We start from the raw sequence: 15679 nt of genomic DNA, 5'->3' as shown, positions 1-15679 counted from the left end.
ATCTACCTCTGGAACAAGCTAAACTAGTTAAAATATATTTATTCTTCACTGTCGGGTCGCTCATTACTGGATCAGTGAGCTGCAGGAGATACTGACGGGCTGTCAGGAGAGAGAGAGGGGGAGAGAGGAAAAGAGAGCGATATCGGTATCGGCCGATACTGATTCCGGCGATCGGCTCCAAAATTGGCGATCGGAGCATCCCTAATAATTGTATATTTAAGCAATAGCTCACGACAGGCCGTGGTATATGGCCATTATATCACAGTTAAGGGGCGTGGTTCGGCCCGACGCGAAGCGGAGGGTCGACAACCCCCTTAACTGTGATATAATGGCCATATATCACGGCCTGAAGTGAGCTATTGCTTTTATAAAACGGTTACCAAGTGTGGCAATATGAAAGAAAAATACACACTCTAATTTAAATAGTTGTTATTAGTAAATAATGATGTTCAAAATAAAATAGTCCCTCCGTTGCCTTCTGCACGAAACATAGTGCGAGGTGGTTGCTATGCAACAACACTAACAACAGCTAGCGAACATATTAGACGGAGAGCGTTGATCCATTATTTGGCTATTTATTTACATTAATGTGTATGTTGCCGTTTATTGTGCACCCACTGAAAAACTGTCCAGCATCAGTAGCATGGCTTACGTGGTTACTTGTATAGGCTGAGGTTGTTCTAGGCTGTTGCTTGGCGTGGAGAGAATATTGCTCCACTTTCTCCGGTCCCCGAGATTCGGCTTCCAGTAGCTCTGGAGAGAGCTTTCGCACCTGTGGCCACTAACGGTCATAATTTCTCTGCTTTGTTTCAAGACCCGCATCAGAAAGCTGGTGAATGGTGATACTTTTCCAGTTGGTCTACTACCTGCTCTTCACGTAGCTCTACATGTCGTCGTTTAGGTGCTTTTTGTTCTGGAGATAGGCACTCCTCAATCCACTCCTCCATAGTAAGACCCCCCCGGAGGTCGAAGTTCATCTTAAATGTTTTTGCGGACCTTTTTGATTACAGATTTGAAAACATCGTTGCTTGCTTTAAAAGTAGCACAATTAATGTCAAACCTTGGAAAGTATCTAAATATCCCTGCCCTAATGCCAAAGGAACTGCACACTGAATATGTTTTTGCCGTTTGATGTCTATGTCTGGACCGCTGCGTAAAAAGGAGGGTTTCTGCCCCGTTACTTCTCCGCTGCTTTCTTGTTCCAGTTTGAAAAGCAAACTGCAAGCAGTTTGCTTTTCAGCCCAACTGTATATTGTTTTTCTCAGACGCGGAGGGATACTGACTTGTTGTGAAAAGTAACTTACAATTCTACCCGTGGTATACGCTCAGTATATCACGGCTAAGAACCAATCAGATTGCTTGATTTGACGTGTCCGTTTTATAAGATATGTTTTATAATGATTGATCATGAAAGTGTTATCAAAGCTGGTAAAGTTGCAGCTAGTTTGAATGACTTTGTATACTACAGAGTAGCTTGTGAATTTACTCCAGGTGGAACTAAAGTCTGATTTAACACTTGATTATATTTCACATCATTCATCCACATCTGTAAAGTAACTAAAGGTATTAAATACATGTAGTGGAGTCAAAGTACACCATTTACCTCTGACTTGTGTTTACTGCCAACCTAAAAGTACCTCAAAAATAGTCATCAATAATATATTGAAAAGTTATTTGGCTGATTGTTTTATATTGGCTCAGCCAGGTTATATGGGATGCCCAGTACAGATGGGTCACACATTTTGAAATATTAAACTTAGTTTTCTTTTCTAACATTTTTTATTTTTCATCCTCATGTAGAATGCTATTATGAAACACACATTTGGTTGTTTATAGCATAAAGAACATCTGATTTAATGTGAGGTAGGGAAATAATCATTTGAGTATAAGTATGTGTATATAAATATGTAATTTACAACAGCTGTAAGATGCTTGAAAAGCTTGAAAATGCACCTTGAAAAGTGCTTGAATTTGACTTTGGAAAAGGTGTAAGAACCCTGTTTATTACAATGTGTATAAATCTTGTTGTCGGAGCTGGAAAGTATTGTCCAAGAAAAAGCTGCCAGAAGTTGTTTATTTTATGGCAGGAAGTGTATTTAAGAGCACATGTCAACAGCATGCAACTAAAGAGCTTGACAAAAATACTTTAAAAGCATTAGGACGTAGTGCAAAAGGAACCATATATATTACACTTAATTTAAATACATTTTGGGAAATTAACTAAAAAGCCAGGAGAACACTCACTAAAACAATCCAAAATAGGACAAGACGGGTTAGAAATACAAGGATAAAATATAAATAGTTTTGTTAAAAAGCAATGGCAATTAAACAAGTCCTCCCCCTGGGTTTAAAAGAAAAGAGACTTCCAGCTAACCTGCAGTGTTCTGGTAGTGTGTTCCAGATATATGGAGCATAATACCTGAACGCTGCTTCTCCATGTTTAATTGTGACTCTGACTGACCAGAGTAAGGCCAGTGTAAAGATTTCAAACGGCAGTGATGTGATCCACTCTCTTGTTAGTGAGGACTCGAGCAGCAACGTCCTGAATCAGCTGCAGCTGTTGAGCAATTTTCTTTCTAAGACCTGCAATAAACAATTATTAGTAATCAAGTCTACTTCAGTTAAATGCATCGACCAGTATTTCCAAATCCTCATTCGGACTTTATACATTATTAAAATGGTAGGAGGCTGACTTTGTTTGTACCTTAATGTGGCTGTTAAAATGCAGGTCCAAGTCAATGACTACATCCAGGTGTCTGGCTTTTATTCATTATTTATAATATTACTGATTAAAACTGAGCGCTGTCTTTTGTTCATTACTTCTTGGCCTCAATAACTAATTATCTCGTTTTTATCTTTGTTAAATTGAAGAAAGCTCTTACGCATCAAATTATTGATTTGTGAATGCATTTACTCAGTGCTTGTAATTGAATCATCATTTCATGTATATTAACACATCATGTTTAGTTATTGTTTAAACTGTTAGAAAGATGGGTTTATTTTGGAGGCTGCTGTTTGTGTTAATGCGTTGCCTTTATATTTGCAGAACCATCATTGTTACCACTCCAGACCACTAGATGGCAGTACCAGAATGTCAGTTGCCCGCCACCAGCAGCAAATAAAGAGAGAGGAAGTGTTTGAAATGTGAGTTGTGGGGGTTGTAAATGTGGGACATGTGTTTTTTGCATTTTCTCTAAATTATAAACGTGAATAGAACAACTTTTCAATACAGTATTATATATTCTCGATTTATCTAAACTTACTGGTTGATTGTTGCTCAATTGTTGGAGTAAAATTGATACAACTAGTGATTTTTAGTTGTCTTTTGATATGGAAATGCAGCATTGCATCATGGGATATGCCCCTGATATATATCCAAGTTAAATGTAAAGATCTTTGTCATTTTACGTACAAAAGACAGTATTTTGTGTTAAATTCCCTGTAGATAATCCTCCCCTTTTTATATGTCTTTGTTTTTGGTAGTCTCTAATTTGCAGCACCATTATTCAGTGTATCATGTGTGTGAATGAGCTTCCTGTGTCCGATGTGTACAACTCATACTTACCTGGCAAGGGAGATACCATGATCAAGAAGGTGGTTCACCCAGGGCGAGGCTTGGCCATTGCACACCGGTCGAGCTGACCTCTGCGAATTCCTCAAATGTGGGAATCTCGATTGCATAATTTGTGGTAGTGGGGGACTGCGTTCGCGCTCTCCCCTGATAACTTGTAAAATGACAAAAATATTCTTAAAAGTCTGCAACACTGGCATTTTGAGAATCAATGTAACTGAGAGGGTTGTGAGTTTTACTAAATTGAATCGTCAGTAAAAGTGGGAATACAAATTGTAAAAAGTCTGAGCTGCCAGTAGCAGGTTCAGTTATAATGTTAATAATATTCACTCACACATATATAATTTAAACAAAAATATATTTTAAATTCTGAGAGTTCCTGCTCATGTAAAAATAATTATCCAAAATATTTTTAAATATAAACCTTTTCAGAAAAATACTCACTTGGCATTTACGCATGCTCTGACCGTTTAATATGTCGATTTTCGGAACCTAGAGTTGTATGGGGACTTGTTTTGTCCAATCGCATCTAACTGTTATTGCAGTACTTCCAGGAAATATCCCTACATCTTTATTGTGGGTAAATAGTCATATTCTTTCCACGAGTGTATCAACAGGTTTTTTTTACTTTATTCAGGGTGCGTACGGGTGCTGGAAATCCTTGAAAATGCTTGAAATTGTTGAGGTGTTTTCAAGGTTTGAAAAGTGCTTGAATTTTGGGAATGGTGCTTGAATTTGGGATAAAGTGCTTGAAATTGTAAATGCTTTACTTCGCTTTTTAGATTAAAAGAAAATAAAGAAGTCGGAGCGCGCTTAATTGCTTCGCTTTTACATAAAACAGCTCCGCTCCGGCCGTCCCGCGCTATGCGCGTGACCTGCAAGTGTTTTTGTTACGTGTGTGACCTGGGCATTCTGATGAGTGATAGATGACAGTATGCCAGGAGGTTGCCGTTTCAACGAGCGTTGGCTAGCAGAAGACAAATACAAGCCATGGCTAAGACGAGGGTCAAGCGAAGCCCAAGAGTAGCCTCCTGCAAAGTGTGCAACAATAACGATGCGAGAGTCTGCGCTGACGAGCCACACACCACACAAAAGGTACGCTGTAGTAGAACATTTTAGATTAGGCTAACGTTGCATGTAAAATACATGACACTTTTCTCTGTGCGCGGCAAAACAAGCTCGCCAAAATGGCTTCACTAGTCTGGCAGTATTTTAAGTGTCCGAAAATGACAATAAAATAGTGGTATGCAACGCGTGTGTGAAGCAGAAATCCTGCAGCTCCACCCGCTGTGACGGACCGGTGAGCGGAGCAGAACACACATTAAGAGTTAGACCTAACACACTTAGCTATTTTATCTACCTCTGGAACAAGCTAAACTAGTTAAAATATATTTATTCTTCACTGTCGGGTCGCTCATTACTGGATCAGTGAGCTGCAGGAGATACTGACGGGCTGTCAGGAGAGAGAGAGGGGGAGAGAGGAAAAGAGAGCGATATCGGTATCGGCCGATACTGATTCCGGCGATCGGCTCCAAAATTGGCGATCGGAGCATCCCTAATAATTGTATATGATATGTTTTATAATGATTGATCATGAAAGTGTTATCAAAGCTGGTAAAGTTGCAGCTAGTTTGAATGACTTTGTATACTACAGAGTAGCTTGTGAATTTACTCCAGGTGGAACTAAAGTCTGATTTAACACTTGATTATATTTCACATCATTCATCCACATCTGTAAAGTAACTAAAGGTATTAAATACATGTAGTGGAGTCAAAGTACACCATTTACCTCTGACTTGTGTTTACTGCCAACCTAAAAGTACCTCAAAAATAGTCATCAATAATATATTGAAAAGTTATTTGGCTGATTGTTTTATATTGGCTCAGCCAGGTTATATGGGATGCCCAGTACAGATGGGTCACACATTTTGAAATATTAAACTTAGTTTTCTTTTCTAACATTTTTTATTTTCATCCTCATGTAGAATGCTATTATGAAACACACATTTGGTTGTTTATAGCATAAAGAACATCTGATTTAATGTGAGGTAGGGAAATAATCATTTGAGTATAAGTATGTGTATATAAATATGTAATTTACAACAGCTGTAAGATGCTTGAAAAGCTTGAAAATGCACCTTGAAAATGCTTGAAAAGTGCTTGAATTTGACTTTGGAAAAGGTGTAAGAACCCTGTTTATTACAATGTGTATAAATCTTGTTGTCGGAGCTGGAAAGTATTGTCCAAGAAAAAGCTGCCAGAAGTTGTTTATTTTATGGCAGGAAGTGTATTTAAGAGCACATGTCAACAGCATGCAACTAAAGAGCTTGACAAAAATACTTTAAAAGCATTAGGACGTAGTGCAAAAGGAACCATATATATTACACTTAATTTAAATACATTTTGGGAAATTAACTAAAAAGCCAGGAGAACACTCACTAAAACAATCCAAAATAGGACAAAACGGGTTAGAAATACAAGGATAAGATATAAATAGTTTTGTTAAAAAGCAATGGCAATTAAACAAGTCCTCCCCCTGGGTTTAAAAGAAAAGAGACTTCCAGCTAACCTGCAGTGTTCTGGTAGTGTGTCCCAGATATATGGAGCATAATACCTGAACGCTGCTTCTCCATGTTTAATTGTGACTCTGACTGACCAGAGTAAGGCCAGTGTAAAGATTTCAAACGGCAGTGATGTGATCCACTCTCTTGTTAGTGAGGACTCGAGCAGCAACGTCCTGAATCAGCTGCAGCTGTTGAGCAATTTTCTTTCTAAGACCTGCAATAAACAATTATTAGTAATCAAATCTACTTCAGTTAAATGCATCGACCAGTATTTCCAAATCCTCATTCGGACTTTATACATTATTAAGATGGTAGGAGGCTGACTTTGTTTGTACCTTAATGTGGCTGTTAAAATGCAGGTCCAAGTCCATGACTACATCCAGGTGTCTGGCTTTTATTTATTATTTATAATATTACTGATTGAAACTGAGCGCTGTCTTTTGTTCATTACTTCTTGGCCTCAATAACTAATTATCTCGTTTTTATGTTTGTTAAATTGAAGAAAGCTCTTATGCATCAAATTATGAGTTGGGGGGAGAAAGACGAGGAAGACATGTGTTTTTTGCATTTTCTCTAAATTATAAACGTGAATAGAACAACTTTTCAATACAGTATTATATATTCTCGATTTATCTAAACTTACTGGTTGATTGTTTCTCAATTGTTGGAGTAAAATTGATACGACTAGTGCTTTGTTTGTTGTCTTTTCATATGGAAATACAGCATTGCATCATGGGATATACCCCTGTTATATCCAAGATAAATGTAAAGATCTTTGTCATCTTACGTACAAAAGACAGTATTTTGTGTTAAATTCCCTGTAGATAATCCTCCTCTTTTTATATGTCTTTGTTTTTGGTAGTCTCTATATTTGCAGCACCATTATTCAGTGTATCATGTGTGTGAATGAGCTGCCTGTGTCCGATGTGTACAACTCATACTTACCTGGCAAGGGAGATACCATGATCAAGAAGGTGGTTCACCCAGGGCGAGGCTTGGCCATTGCACACCGGTCGAGCTGACCTCTGCGAATTCCTCAAATGTGGGAATCTCGATTGCATAATTTGTGGTAGTGGGGGACTGCGTTCGCGCTCTCCCCTGATAACTTGTAAAATGACAAAAATATTCTTAAAAGTCTGCAACACTGGCATTTTGAGAAGCAATGTAACTGTAAGAGGGTTGTGAGTTTTACTAAATTGAATCGTCAGTAAAAGTGGGAATACAAATTGTAAAAAGTCTGAGCTGCCAGTAGCAGGTTCAGTTATAATGTGAATAATATTCACTCACACATATATAATTTAAACAAAAATATATTTTAAATTCTGAGGAGAGTTCCTGCTCTTGTAAAAATAATTATCCAAAATATTTTTAAATATAAACCTTTTCAGAAAAATACTCACTTGGCATTTACGCATGCACTTAATTTAAATACATTTTGGGAAATTAATTAAAAAGCCAGGAGAACACTCACTAAAACAATCCAAAATAGGACAAGACGGGTTAGAAATACAAGGATAAGATATAAATAGTTTTGTTAAAAAGCAATGGCAATTAAACAAGTCCTCCCCCTGGGTTTAAAAGAAAAGAGACTTCCAGCTAACCTGCAGTGTTCTGGTAGTGTGTTCCAGATATATGGAGCATAATACCTGAACGCTGCTTCTCCATGTTTAATTGTGACTCTGACTGACCAGAGTAAGGCCAGTGTAAAGATTTCAAACGGCAGTGATGTGATCCACTCTCTTGTTAGTGAGGACTCGAGCAGCAACGTCCTGAATCAGCTGCAGCTGTTGAGCAATTTTCTTTCTAAGACCTGCGATAAACAATTATTAGTAATCAAGTCTTCTTCAGTTAAATGCATCGACCAGTATTTCCAAATCCTCATTCGGACTTTATACATTATTAAGATGGTAGGAGGCTGACTTTGTTTGTACCTTAATGTGGCTGTTAAAATGCAGGTCCAAGTCCATGACTACATCCAGGTGTCTGGCTTTTATTTATTATTTATAATATTACTGATTGAAACTGAGCGCTGTCTTTTGTTCATTACTTCTTGGCCTCAATAACTAATTATCTCGTTTTTATCTTTGTTAAATTGAAGAAAGCTCTTACACATCAAATTATTGATTTGTGAATGCATTTACTCAGTGCTTGTAATTGAATCATCAGTTCATGTATATTAACACATGTTTAGTTATTGTTTAAACTGTTAGAAAGATGGGTTTATTTTGGAGGCTGCTGTTTGTGTTAATGTGTTGCCTCTATATTTACAGAACCAGCATTGTTACCACTCCAGACCACTAGGTGGCAGTACCAGAATGTCAGTTGCCCGCCACCAGCAGCAAACAAAGAGAGGAAGTGTTTGAAATGTGAGTTGAGGGGGAGGGGGGGGGAGGAAAGAGAGACATGTGTTTTTTGCATTTTCTCTAAATTATAAACGTGAATAGAACAACTTTTCAATACAGTATTATATATTCTCGATTTATCTAAACTTACCGGTTGATTGTTTCTCAATTGTTGGAGTAAAATTGATACAAGTAGTGCTTTGTTTGTTGTCTTTTCATATGGAAATACAGCATTGCATCATGGGATATACCCCTGTTATATCCAAGTTAAATGTAAAGATCTTTGTCATCTTACGTACAAAAGACAGTATTTTGTGTTAAATTCCCTGTAGATAATCCTCCTCTTTTTATGTCTTTGTTTTTGGTAGTCTCTATATTTGCAGCACCATTATTCAGTGTATCATGTGTGTGAATGAGCTGCCTGTGTCCGATGTGTACAACTCATACTTACCTGGCAAGGGAGATACCATGATCAAGAAGGTGGTTCACCCAGGGCGAGGCTTGGCCATTGCACACCGGTCGAGCTGACCTCTGCGAATTCCTCAAATGTGGGAATCTCGATTGCATAATTTGTGGTAGTGGGGGACTGCGTTCGCGCTCTCCCCTGATAACTTGTAAAATGACAAAAATATTCTTAAAAGTCTGCAACACTGGCATTTTGAGAAGCAATGTAACTGTAAGAGGGTTGTGAGTTTTACTAAATTGAATCGTCAGTAAAAGTGGGAATAAAAATTGTAAAAAGTCTGAGCTGCCAGTAGCAGGTTCAGTTATAATGTTATTAATATTCACTCACACATATATAATTTAAACAAAAATATATTTTAAATTCTGAGGAGAGTTCCTGCTCTTGTAAAAATAATTATCCAAAATATTTTTAAATATAAACCTTTTCAGAAAAATACTCACTTGGCATTTACGCATGCTCTGACCGTTTAATATGTCGATTTTTGGAACCTAGAGTTGTATGGGGACTTGTTTTGTCCAATCGCATCTAACTGTAATTGCAGTACTTCCAGGAAATATCCCTACATCTTTATTGTGGGTAAATGGTCATATTCTTTCCACGAGTGTATCAACATGTTTTTTTTTACTTTATTACAATGTGTATAAATCTTGTTGTCGGAGCTGGAAAGTATTGTCCCAGAAAAAGCTGCAAGAAGTTGTTTATTTTATGGCAGGAAGTGTATTTAAGAGCACATTTCAACAGCATGCAACTCAAAGAGCTTGACAAAAATACTTTAAAAGCATTAGGACGTAGTGCAAAAGGAACCATATATATTACACTTAATTTAAATACATTTTGGGAAATTAATTAAAAAGCCAGGAGAACACTCACTAAAACAATCCAAAATAGGACAAGACGGGTTAGAAATACAAGGATAAGATATAAATAGTTGTGTTAAAAAGCAATGGCAACTAGAAAATGCATGCGAATGCTGTAAACTGTGAACATTTATGGCTGAATTTAGCTGAAAATGCAGAAAAGCTGAATATGTTATTAGCTGAATGGTAGCTGCTTTTAGCTACAAAAATGCAGAAAAAGCTTAATATTTAAAAGAAAAGGTTTAAAAAAAGGTATAAACAACATGTATAGCCTTGATGTCCTGAAATAGCTGAATAATGTAATAGTTGAATGGTTTCTGCAGCTGAAAATAGGCTGAAGGAGTTAAATATCAGATGTAAGTAGTAGTGAATTCATTTGTATTAAGATGAGAAAAGAAAGTAAAAAGGCTTTGGAAAGCAGCAGAATATTTGAACTGCAAACTTTTGAACTAACTTGATGGTGAATTATCTGTCGCCATGGCAACGGCGTTTGATGACACCCCATAATACGCTTAGATGTGTTGATGGCTGCATCGTTACCAAACCTGTGAAGTTTTGGGCCATTTCGAGCATTTTCACTGAAGTTATGAGAAAACCGTGTTTCATGCTGAGCATTGTGTTGCCATGGCAACGGCATTTGAAGAAATCTCAAAACTGTCCCGTAGATGTCTTCACGGCTGGAATGTTAGCACACATGTGAAGCTTGAGCACTTTTTGAACATTTTCATAGGAGTTGTACTACATTAGGGTTGCGGTCGAATAGTCCATTTAGCTTAGGAACCTTCCTAACGGAGTGAAATGACCCGGAAGTCCCTCAGTGGCAGCCATGATAAGTGCCGTTCGAATTCTCTAAATTAAAAGGAAAGGAGGTTTCAAACTTCCTTTATAACCTCCTTTAGCTTAGGAACCACTGGACCTCCCTAACCGACAGGAGAGGAGAAAATGCTGCCCCACAATGCCTTGCGACCGCGGCATTTGCCGTCACACAACAGTCGGCCCTTCACGGAAACAATCGATTATGAACGAGAAATGATATCATGAAAGTTCGGTGCTTATTAAGCATTTTAAAACGTATGTGGTAAATTGCCAAAGTGCTTTGTTTTGAACGTTCATCAGTATTATAATCAAAAAGAGAAATATGAACGTTAGTTTTTACTGAAATTATCAAATAAAGTCAACATTTCACAGTCTTTACTGAGCTGTGTGGGGTTTGTTCAACTTTTAAAAAGATGTTTGAATGGTGATATACACAGTGATAGATGTTAAGGACTAACGTTTATAATAAATACATTTGTATTGCTTTTAAGATCTTTTCATAGTTCATACAATCATACGTATTGGGATAATTTGTATTAATGTGGACCGGAGGGAGAGGGTGACGAGCATAAGTTTCACTTTCCTTTTTTATTTCAATTCCAACTTTGGTCATGAAGAATATGTTTCTCTGTTGTCCCCGTTCATAAAGCATAAAACAACAGCATCAGAGCACGGTGCAGAGTTTACAGTAGTCCCTCGTTCTTATTAAACATCCCTGTTGTAGTCCGCTGTATAGAAAACTGTAGTTTCCATAGTTTCCCCACCGCAGCAGGCGCACATTTATGACCTCCGCTGGCGCATCATAAACACGTCGGATAGTGAAAGTGCAGTCGGATTCTCTAAAGTACCGCAGTCTCTTCTCCTAAATCCTTTTGAATTCTCCTATCCATTATCCCTTAACCCCATGACGTTTCACTCCGAGGTCAAGGAATAGACGATAGGGTTAGAATTTAGGAGCTGTTTTTTTTGGAGTATTCGACCGCAACCTAGGAGTTTACATTACTCTCTCTTCTCTTGATCGCCCTCTCTCTTCTCTTGATCACCCTCTGAGGCCCCGGCTCCACGAGGACGAAAACTGGTTGAATCCGCATATTTCTCATGCGTATAGCCCTCTAAGCTCCACGACGCCGTAAGGGAAACGTAGAAACAGACCCCGCAAACGACAACGGGTCCAAAGGTGGATAGATCTGGGAACAGAGCGCTCTGGGGGGTCCAACGGGGCCGTGGAGTCGCCTATACGGTCATTCGTTTTTATAGCCCCGCCTCTCCCCCGCAGGGTTGCTATCGTGTTCCAGTCGCTACTGACCATGCTACAGTTCTTTGTGCAACATCTACAGGAGCTCCTCCTTGAATTCAGATTATTTATCTTTATCTCGATATGGACATAAACGCGAGTGAAGTCTAATCTGACAGGACGGAGACACGCAGCTCCTGCCGCTGTGATGCAGCGGGAGCAAAACACACAGTTCAAGTCAGATCATCACCCCTTAGCTATTTTAATTACCTCTCAAACTACCTAAACTAGTTATAAATATGTTCATTTTTACTGTCGGGTCACTCATTACAGGATCAGCTGCTGCATGAGACAGACACTGACGCTGTGAGAAGAGAGGAAAAAGAGACAGGCTCTGTGTATTTGATGATTATATATCATTATATAGTCGTTATTCATTTGTTTAAAGCTCAATAAATAACAATGAAGACCTTTGACCGGCACTTTTATAATTTTGTCCGGAAGATTTAAACTTTAACACACGCTGACCGGCGAAAAACTCTGCCCGGTTCTGTCGGCCCCCACCGCGGAGAATACACAGAAGTGCAGCCATGACAACCATTCTTCTTCGCTGATTTTGTGGAGGAAGTTGCTGCTTTTGTGGAGGAAGTTACAGCGCCACGTACAGGTTCGGCATATGTACTGTAGCTTTTCCAGCGTTTGGATGTAAACGGAGCCGTCTCGTGGAGCTTGACACAATCCGGTGTATATTGCGTGGGGACGGAAGGTTTTTTGCGGTTGCATTTGCGTTTCTCCGATGCGTTTTGCCGTATTTGTCCTCGTGGAGCCGGGGCCTCAATCTTCTATCGCCCTCTCTCTCTTCTCTTGATCGCCCTCTCTCTTCTCTTGCTCGCCCTCTCTCTCTTCTCTTGATCGCCCTCTCGCTCTTCTCTTGATCGCCCTCTCTCTCTTCTCTTGATCACCCTCTCACTCTTCTCTTGATCGCCCTCTGTCTCTTCTCTTGATCACCCTCTCTCTCTTCTCTTGATCACCCTCTCTCTCTTCTCTTGATCGCCCTCTCTCTTCTCTTGATCGCCCTCTCTCTCTCTCTTGATCACCCTCTCTCTCTTCTCTTGATCGCCCTCTCTCTCTTCTCTTGATCGCCCTCTCTCTCTTCTCTTGATCGCCCTATTGTTTGTCTAAAGTTGGCTTCTCTCTGTTCTGAAGAAAGTTCCGGTCAAATTTAACATGGGGAGTCTATTGGGAGCTAGGTGGACTTTTTGTCACTCTGATCACTATTGGGCCAGAACGGTGTGTCCGTTTGATATGATGAAGGCAATTGAGCAGGCCAGACTAATAATGCTCCTGAAATCTTTTGAAATGATTTGAATAGATTGTATATTTTGGCTCTGAAAGCAGTTTTAAAATATTTTTTCCGAAGATTTTTAAGACCCTCTACACCAGGGGTCTCCAACCTTTCTTCATCTGAGAGCTACTTTCAAAAAATGAAAGTGGCCAAGAGCTACTTGCATCACATCGCTTACATGTATTCACATAGCCCTCATCAGTTGAAATTAAGCTATACTTTTGTACACGTGTGAAATTGCAATACCTAAAGCTTATCAAAAATCTTAACTTCACATCAAGGTCCAAGAAAACGAAGATTTCTCACATATTAAGGCCAGTGTAAAGATTTCAAATGGCAGTGATGTGATCCATTCTCTTGTTAGTGAGGACTCGAGCAGCAGCGTCCTGAATCAGCTGCAGCTGTTGAGCAATTTTCTTTCTAAGACCTGCGATAAACAATTATTAGTAATCAAGTCTTCAGTCAAATGCATCGACCAGTATTTCCAAATCCTCATTCGGACTTTATACATTATTAAGATGGTAGGAGGCTGACTTTGTTTGTACCTTAATGTGGCTGTTAAAATGCTGGTCCAAGTCCATGACTACATCCAGGTGTCTGGCTTTTATTCATTATTTATAATATTACTGATTAAAACTGAGCGCTGTCTTTTGTTCATTACTTCTTGGCCTCAATAACTAATTATCTCGTTTTTATCTTTGTTAAATTGAAAAAAGCTCTTACGCATCAAATTATTGATTTGTGAATGCATTTACTCAGTGCTTGTAATTGAATCATCATTTCATGTATATTAACACATGTTTAGTTATTGTTTAAACTGTTAGAAAGATGGGTTTATTTTGGAGGCTGCTGTTTGTGTTAATGCGTTGCCTTTATATTTGCAGAACCATCATTGTTACCACTCCAGACCACTAGATGGCAGTACCAGAATGTCAGTTGCCTGCCACCAGCAGCAAACAGAGAGGAAGTGTTTGCAATGTGAGTTGAGGGGGTGGGGGTTGTAAATGTGGGACATGTGTTTTTTGCATTTTCTCTAAATTATAAACGTGAATAGAACAACTTTTCAATACAGTATTATATATTCTTGATTTATCTAAACTTACTGGTTGATTGTTTCTCAATTGTTGGAGTAAAATTGATACAACTAGTGATTTTTAGTTGTCTTTTGATATGGAAATGCAGCATTGCATCATGGGATATGCCCCTGATATATATCCAAGTTAAATGTAAAGATCTTTGTCATTTTACGTAGAAAAGACAGTATTTTGTGTTAAATTCCCTGTAGATAATCCTCCCCTTTTTATATGTCTTTGTTTTTGGTAGTCTCTATATTTGCAGCACCATTATTCAGTGTATCATGTGTGTGAATGAGCTGCCTGTGTCCGATGTGTACAACTCATACTTACCTGGCAAGGGAGATACCATGATCAAGAAGGTGGTTCACCCAGGGCGAGGCTTGGCCATTGCACACCGGTCGAGCTGACCTCTGCGAATTCCTCAAATGTGGGAATCTCGATTGCATAATTTGTGGTAGTGGGGGACTGCGTTCGCGCTCTCCCCTGATAACTTGTAAAATGACAAAAATATCCCAGCAATTAAAGGGAAACTCCTTAGGTGGGAAGATAGGGCCCTTACATTTACTGGGAAAATCCTTGTCATTAAGGTGGAGATCCTTGCATCACTGACTCATCTAGCAGCCACCCTGCCTGTACCAAGAGCCTTTCAAACAACCTTGAGAAGATCCATTTTTCAATTTATCTGGGGTTCGCATCAGGAGTACTTAAAAAGAGAGATCATGTATAAACCATTAGAAAAGGAGGGAGAGCAGTTCCAGACGTGGGGGTTAAACTGGAAGCCCTATTTTTAACACAGATTCCAAATGCTGTGTTATCTGAAAAGAACAATAGCCTCTGGACACACTTTACTAAAAAAGTTTATTTCTGGTATAGGCAAAAGAGCCCCTCTGAACATCCCCCATGCAGAGACTAGGCCAGCATTGTATGGCAGAGCTGTGACCCTCTTTAAGTGAGCCGTCTTAGACAAATCTTCTGTAGGCTTTTTGAACAGAAGTTGTGTTGAAAAAAGCCTCTTACCTCTGACTACAAGCCTAACACCAATAGGCACATTTCCAGAAAAAAAATGCCTGCAAGTATGGAAAAATGTAAACTCGCCATTCCTTTTAAACGCCCATAAGGATTTGGCATGGAAAACAGCACATAGTTGTCTCCCTACGAAAGCGTTCCTGTACGAGGTCGAGTCTACGGTAGTGCAAAGTCTACAGTCACTGTAGACAGTTAAGCCTTCTGATTCGACAAATGTCTACAGTCATTTCCATCCGATTGGAAGTCTGCAGTCGTACTGTCCAATGGAGACTGTAGACATTTGGCAAATCGGAAGGCTTAACCTGTTACGCACCGCCCCCCCCGGTACCAGGCGGATAAACGCGTCATTTGCAGGAAACAACGTCTAAGGAATCTTAATATT

At 39.0% G+C, this 15679-nt stretch overlaps 1 protein-coding gene and 4 non-coding genes across 5 annotated transcripts in view; all 5 read left to right on the top strand.

Annotated features, from left to right (window-relative positions):
- Positions 1-15679, top strand: part of LOC117493208 — a 28098-nt gene that overhangs the window by 8134 nt on the left and 4285 nt on the right. Inside the window, exon 3 of the mRNA XM_034143663.1 lies at positions 3047-3144. The gene's annotated coding sequence lies outside the window, so the exon portion shown is untranslated. The remainder of the gene's footprint in view (positions 1-3046; positions 3145-15679) is intronic.
- LOC117493703 lies at positions 3558-3721 on the top strand. Its single transcript, XR_004557016.1, has one exon. It is a non-coding gene; the product is annotated as a U1 spliceosomal RNA (small nuclear RNA).
- Positions 7073-7236, top strand: LOC117493691. The gene has a single exon (XR_004557005.1). It is a non-coding gene; the product is annotated as a U1 spliceosomal RNA (small nuclear RNA).
- LOC117493679 lies at positions 8921-9084 on the top strand. Its single transcript, XR_004556994.1, has one exon. It is a non-coding gene; the product is annotated as a U1 spliceosomal RNA (small nuclear RNA).
- LOC117493667 lies at positions 14594-14757 on the top strand. Its single transcript, XR_004556983.1, has one exon. It is a non-coding gene; the product is annotated as a U1 spliceosomal RNA (small nuclear RNA).

Source organism: Trematomus bernacchii, unplaced genomic scaffold (genome assembly GCF_902827165.1).
Source record: "Trematomus bernacchii unplaced genomic scaffold, fTreBer1.1, whole genome shotgun sequence".
In the NCBI taxonomy this organism is placed as follows: domain Eukaryota; kingdom Metazoa; phylum Chordata; class Actinopteri; order Perciformes; family Nototheniidae; genus Trematomus; species Trematomus bernacchii.
Note: the sequence above shows the minus strand (reverse complement) of the source record. Positions and strands in the feature narration are given on the sequence as shown.